Below are 6,555 nucleotides of genomic sequence, written 5' to 3'. Positions count from 1 at the left end.
GGGGGGGGGCTCGGCCCAAGCAAAGAAGGGAAGGGAGGGGAAAGTGCCCCCCAGCCCCCTGGAGGCTGTTACGGGGCGGGCTCGGGGCTCGGAGGGGATGCGGCGGGGGCAGGCAGGGGTGCGGGGTCCCAGCGGCTCCTCACCGCGGGACCCGCTGTTCTGTCGGGAAAAATCCGTATGTGTTCCTATTTCGTCAATATGAAAAGGTCAAACACTTTTCGAGCGCCCGGTGTGAGCGCCAGCCCGGCCCCGCCGAGCTCTCGGGGTCGTGTGGCCGCCTTTCCCGGGGGCCTGAACATGGAAAGGGCGAGATGGGAAAATCCCTCGGGCTTTCCAGGATGGATTCGCAGAAGAGGCAAAATCGTTTGCTGAGCAGCCACGGGGAAGGTGAAGTCTCGGGGCAGCAGCTTTACAGACATCTTCGTACAGGAGCACCTCCACACCTGTAAGATTTCCCCGATTTCCCTGCTCCAGGCTGTGATCCCCTTTGGGGAGCTGTGGACAGATGTAGCTCTTCCTGCAGTGGCATAGCTGTACTACCAAAAGGGGCTGCAGTGGTTAAATCATAGTTTGTACCACTGTCCCAGACAGTTGTTTTTTCCCAGGAAAGCTTACTCTACCTACTGCAGGCTTTTGGCCGCCGAGGAAGTTTGGGGAAGCAGAATATTTGCTGATAAAACAGTGGTGGCAAACTGCTGTTGTGAAGGACAAAGGTTTGAGATCTGATCTTGTTCTCTCATCTCCTGCTGAGCTCGGAGCTATTAAAGTAAGCTTCTGCATTTATATTACATGACTGATATGATTGCACACACCTCAGAGAAATTAAGACTTCAAAAAGCCATTCCTCATTATGGATGTTCACAGTTTATGTATGTGTTTTTATAGAAAAGGATCTGAATCGTTTCTTGCTTATTTTGCTGAAAATCGGAGCAAAGCTTAGATGGGAGTATGAGGAGTTAAGTTGTATTTGGTGAGGAAAATCAGGCCTGTCTTGTGTAGTGTCCAATTTTGCTGGTGTTACGAAACAGTAAAATTAAGAGCTTGATAATCAAGTATATGGGAATATAGCTGAATTCAGCTATCTTTGGAGACAGTAGTTGCCTGGATACCTTGAACCCTACCAAAAAGCATAATTTTCAAATTGGGGATGGATGCAAAGTGGCCAGGGAACAGCCATCAACACTGCACACCAGCCCAGTCCATGTAACCACAGCAGGGGAGGCAAAGCCAAACCTGGAAATCTCTTTGATTGAGTTAGCTAATTGCCATCACTGTAATGTGCTGTGACAGCCCTCCTGCCAGCTGAAGACACAGTTTAGACCTGAAGAATTACTGCGACATGTAACAATAATCTGAGAGATGAGCTGTGCATGCTGGGGATTCCTCAGGACAGAAAGAGGATTTTTTAAGTGGCTTGTTTTCCCCTAATACCTGCAGACCTTGCAGGCTTTCTGCAATGCAGGGTCTCTTAGTGGGTTTTTTGAGTGTATGGGTGCACACTCCATATGTGTTTAGTTTTTTGACAGGCTTGTGATTTGACTCCCTAACTTACTAAATTGCTCTACAGTATGAATTCCTGTTGTATGGAAAATCGTATTTAACTGCTTCTGAGCAGGGTAGATAATCCAATTATATGATAGTGAAATATATTAAAAAACGTGAAACGCATATTGCTGCTATTCACCGCATGCATGCTACTTCTCATGGATTTTTTTCCAATTTAAGATCACTCCTAAGGTGAAACTGTACCTGAGAAAAGGAGTGGCTTCCTGCTGCCATTTAAGTTGTAAAGTCTAGTGTTACTGATTTTAGTGGGAGCTGCAGTGTGGTCTTCTGTATTGGTTTCCAGAGCACTTCCATGGATGATATGGCTGAACTGCTGAATCTGAACCAGATTCAGAGCTCTTGGCCACCATGGTCTGACTAGACTGAGTTACTCCTCCAAACACAGCTCGCTGCAGTAGGCAGGCACACACCTCAGGACGCAGCCAGATTGCCCCAAATTCCACTCATATCCACACACCTGAGCCTGCCTGCAGATGGAGACAGGCACTTGCATGACCTGTGTGTGTTCTCTGAATCTCACCCTCACCCTTTCTGAGCAAAACCAGATGCTTCATAAAGCAAGAGGCAGCATGAGGCCACCAAAAAGTGTATTTGTACATATTCAGGGTAAGTTACCCGTACTGGGCTTGTTGCATGGTCCCTTTTGCAGAGCTCCCTGCAGGATGGAGCCCCAGTCAGAGCAGGGATACCCAGCTCTGCTGGTTGTGAATGTGACACATGCACTCAGCGATACAGACGAGAAGGAAATTTCATTATGCAATGTGCACACAGCATAATCACTGTGACCACGGTAACATGATGACTTGTTTAATTTATTTTAAGGCTGACACACTTGCCTTGTTTTGTTGTGCGAGCGAATCATATTTTAGCTTCTGATGTGAACCCCAGGAAAATGAGGCAGTGATTTTTTTTTTTTTTAAATCCAGCTGTGTCAAGTGCGTAACTGAATATAACACTGAGCTGGTTTGCACTGACCTGAGCTCTCTCCTTGGGCAGACAAACAAGACTCATGTTCAGTCAAAGCAGACTCCATTTAGGGTAATTCCCTTGCTGAGAACTTCCACTTAGAGCACTTTCTGAGGAAGAGGCCCAAAGCTTTATGAAGGGTAACAATAACCTGGGGCGGCTTGGCCTGGGCATGTCTTTCTGACCTCCACATCTTTGTCGGCTACTTTGTGCTCTAGAAAGTGAAACCACCAAATCAGCATATACTGATGGAACAGCCATAGGGTGATTACAGCTATGGCCCTTTGCTTGCAAACTGAGGCCATGTTAAAGAGAAAACAAAGTCCTATGAACTATCCTGCACAAGGAGATTTAATGCCAGTCTGTAGGCATCCAGAGGTACAGAGCCAATGGGCTGCTCCTGTTGTGCTGTTCAGCTGATACAGGTCCAATGTCTCTATCAGCCCATATTGGTTTTTTTCTGCACTGAAAGAAGCACAGAGGAAGTAAACAGTGTGAGTCCTCCTGTAGGTGTCTGAGCAATTTAACCTGCAGTGACACAGCACCAATATCAGAAGATGGTTGTTAATAGGTTGCGGGGAAGGGTGTTCACCTTCTGTTACGTTTTTCATCCTTCCTGCATTACACAAGAGGTTAATAAGTTAATACACCCCATCCAAGGCACTGTTGGAGCAGTTTTCCAAGTGACAGTATCTCTGGGAGGGAGCAGGACAGCTTTATGTGACAAAGGAAGCAAACCCAGGTCAGAGAGCCTAAGAAAATCTGAAAATTTCTCATGTACTCCACTATACCCTGGCAGACCTGAATAAACCAAGACTTTCCAGAACACCTAAAAGACAACAGACTGCTAGGCTTCTGTAGATTTTTTTTTAACTAATTAGAGGTACTGAGATAAAATACCTTGATTTTAGTATATGTAAGCAATATGAGTTAAGAAATGTGAGGGCAGTAAGTATTGACATAGCTAGTTGATTTTTATATGGACATATTTTAGTTCAGAACTTCTGTAATACAAGGTATGATGTTTGTAACCAGAATTATTTGAAACTTCCCCAAACTGTAATCCACAACTTCCCCAAACTGCCATCACAGCTTCATGATTAAAACCTACACCTTTGAACTGTAAGCAGCCTTCCATTCTCACTACAATGATTTCAAGAGTCTAGAAGACTGAGACATGATTATTTCACTATCCCAGTGATTTTCTGTATTTGCCATCGGTAATTATTCAACTTAATAAAAATCAGCCATCCCAATTCAAAGCACGTATTTTGGTATTATTCTACAAAACAGTAATTTAAATTACTTATATTGGAGGTAGAGTCTTTTGCCTTGAAGGCAGGCAGACTGCAGCCGTACAAAGCAAGGGCAGTAAGATGGCTCCTGCCTCCTGTCACATGTTACAACACATTCAGCCTTTTCCACTCCTCCTTGTAACAGCAAACTGATTCTTGGGCTCATGTCTACACACCCTGGCCAATAATCCTGTTCTGATTGTAGCCTCCATGCACACAACTGGCTGCCTGCATCAATACAGTGGGGCAGACTTCAAGGAAAAGTGCATTAACCACATCTGTGTGTAACAGTGCTGGGTTTAAATGGGTTTATTCTCATATTTTATCTCATTTTACAACTCTGTAGAGCAGCAGCTGTATCTGGGATGCTTAGTCCAGGACACTGAACAGACATGGGGTCTTTGGTGGCAGATCCCACCCCAGTATTGGTCACTGAGTGTTCCTGTGTGTGCCAGCACACACTGATGGGTGAGCAGAACAGGACAGCCCAGGCGAAGATGTCACCTTCCTTCTCAGAGAGGCCAAAGAGGGATGCAGCTCTCAGCAGCAGCCTTTTTCACCAGCCATTCTTTGGAGCTTTGCTGTGGCACCAGAACTGTCTGAAGGAAAACAGCCTGTCATGGTTTAACCCCGGCTGGCAGCTAACTACCACACGGCTGCTCCCATCCAGTGGGATGGGGAACAAAGGAAAATGGGATCTGCCCCTTTCTAGCTTGATGGCATTAGGATACATTGTGCACAGGTATCTGCTAGAGCCTTAACACGCCGGTGGGTCTGTTGTGCCACGCTGTCCAATCCACACAGTCCCACAAACCTGACTGTCCCTCTCCTTCACCTGGCTGGAGGCCAGACCCCTCTAGTACTGGTCTTAGGACTGCTTCTTGTAAATTTTGATTTGAATTTTGATTTTTTTTATTTTGATTTGAATTTTTTTCCATAGGTCTTCCTCTCTGTGTGGGGAACTGCCCACTGGAGACTGGAAGAACCCCCATTTGTGATTGTCTTTTCTTTGTTTCACAACCAGCAATTCTATCTTCTCATAAGCCAGTTAATAAAGTACAACAGAATCAACCTTAGCCCAGCCCCCAGAGGTGATAAACAGCACAAAGGGAAACTTAGACACCAAGGAAGTCATCACATGAGACAAACCTGAGAACAAGCACAACAACTCTGAGAACAAACAACACTGTGACCAGTGACTATTAAATTAATATAATGAATGCTTGTAACAAATCTGTTTTACACACTCTGGTCAGATCTGTTATCATCTCCACCCTTTGCGCCCCACATTGGGCACCAAAAAGGTCTGTCACAGTTTAACTCCATCCAGCAATTAGGTACCATGCAAACTGCTCATTCACCACACCCACTTCCTGCTGGGATGGGGAGGAAGATGGGAAAAAAAGAGCAAAACCCATGGGTTGAAGTAAGAACAATTTAACAATTTAAATAAAATAGAATAAATAATACTACAACTGTAATGAAAAACAAGATGACAAAAAGTGAGAAATAAACCCCAGTAGCCACAAGCAATGCATGCTACAGTTGCTCAACCCACCCTGACTGATGCCCAGAATGCCCCCAAGCAGCAATCAGTGGCTCCTGGCCAACTGTCCCCATGTCTATGCTTGGCACAGTGTTCTATGGTATGGAATGTCCCTTTGGCCAGTTTGGGTCAGCTGTCCCAGCCCTGCTCCCTCCCAGCTCCTTGTATACCTGCCCACTGGCAGAGCATGGGAAACTGGAAAATCCTTGACTTAGAGTAAGCAGCACTCAGCAGCAACTAAAACATCAGTTTGTTACCAACATTATTCTCTCACTGACTCCAAAACACAGCCCTGTACCAGCTACTGGGAAGAATGTTCACTCCCAGCTGAAACCAGGACACAGATTAAAGCTAAAATCCAGCTACCATTTATGATTTTAAAACCCAGCAGGACTCCAGCTGTGTTTTACTAATGATTGCTGTAATAAAAAATATGGTGTATTCAACCAGAACATCCATGTTTGTTTTAACATGAATTCATTGTATAATCAACAGGTTTTAAGATAACATCACATCTCGAAATTGCTTTTCGAATCCAGGCTCTCTTCCAAGAAATTCAGTTGGTTCACATAAAAATAGATACCAAGATTTAAATTATCAATTTCTGCAATATTGATTTTTTTAATACAGCATTCAGTAGTGTATATTATTTTCCAAATGGAACTCCTATGCAGAAGGCTATGCCCCAGTATTATAGAGGTACCAAGTGATATTTACCTGCAAGGCATTTGTGTGTAAAAGTCTGTATTTGGAACATAACTGTATAAGAAGTTGAAGTATCTGTTGAGAATATACTTTGTGTAAAAGCTGGTAGTTCAGAACTTAATCAATTGCCATTGATTGTTCAGTAAACAGATTCTACTCAGCACTGCTGAGCTTTTTACAAACAGAACACAGACAACTTCTGATCTGCTTGAAAAGGATTATCAGCAGAAACGAATATACCTGTGATAGTGCACTGGTTGATATGTCCTTTCAAATAGGTACAAGTTGCTCTAATGAAAGTGTTGTCTGTCCAGATCAACTTTTTTTACCCCTACCATTGACTAAATTTTAACGGTCCTGCCAAAAAACACTTGAGTATTCATTTTTCAATCATCATGAAGACTTGAAGTTGGGATTTTCTGGTAACTAGCTGGTACAATCATTACAACAAAGGATACAACACACACTGGAAACTTT

Source organism: Corvus hawaiiensis, chromosome 10, assembly GCF_020740725.1.
Source record: "Corvus hawaiiensis isolate bCorHaw1 chromosome 10, bCorHaw1.pri.cur, whole genome shotgun sequence".
Classification (NCBI taxonomy): Eukaryota; Metazoa; Chordata; class Aves; order Passeriformes; family Corvidae; genus Corvus; species Corvus hawaiiensis.
The sequence above is the reverse complement of the archived record's forward strand: the minus strand, read 5'-3'. Positions refer to the sequence as shown.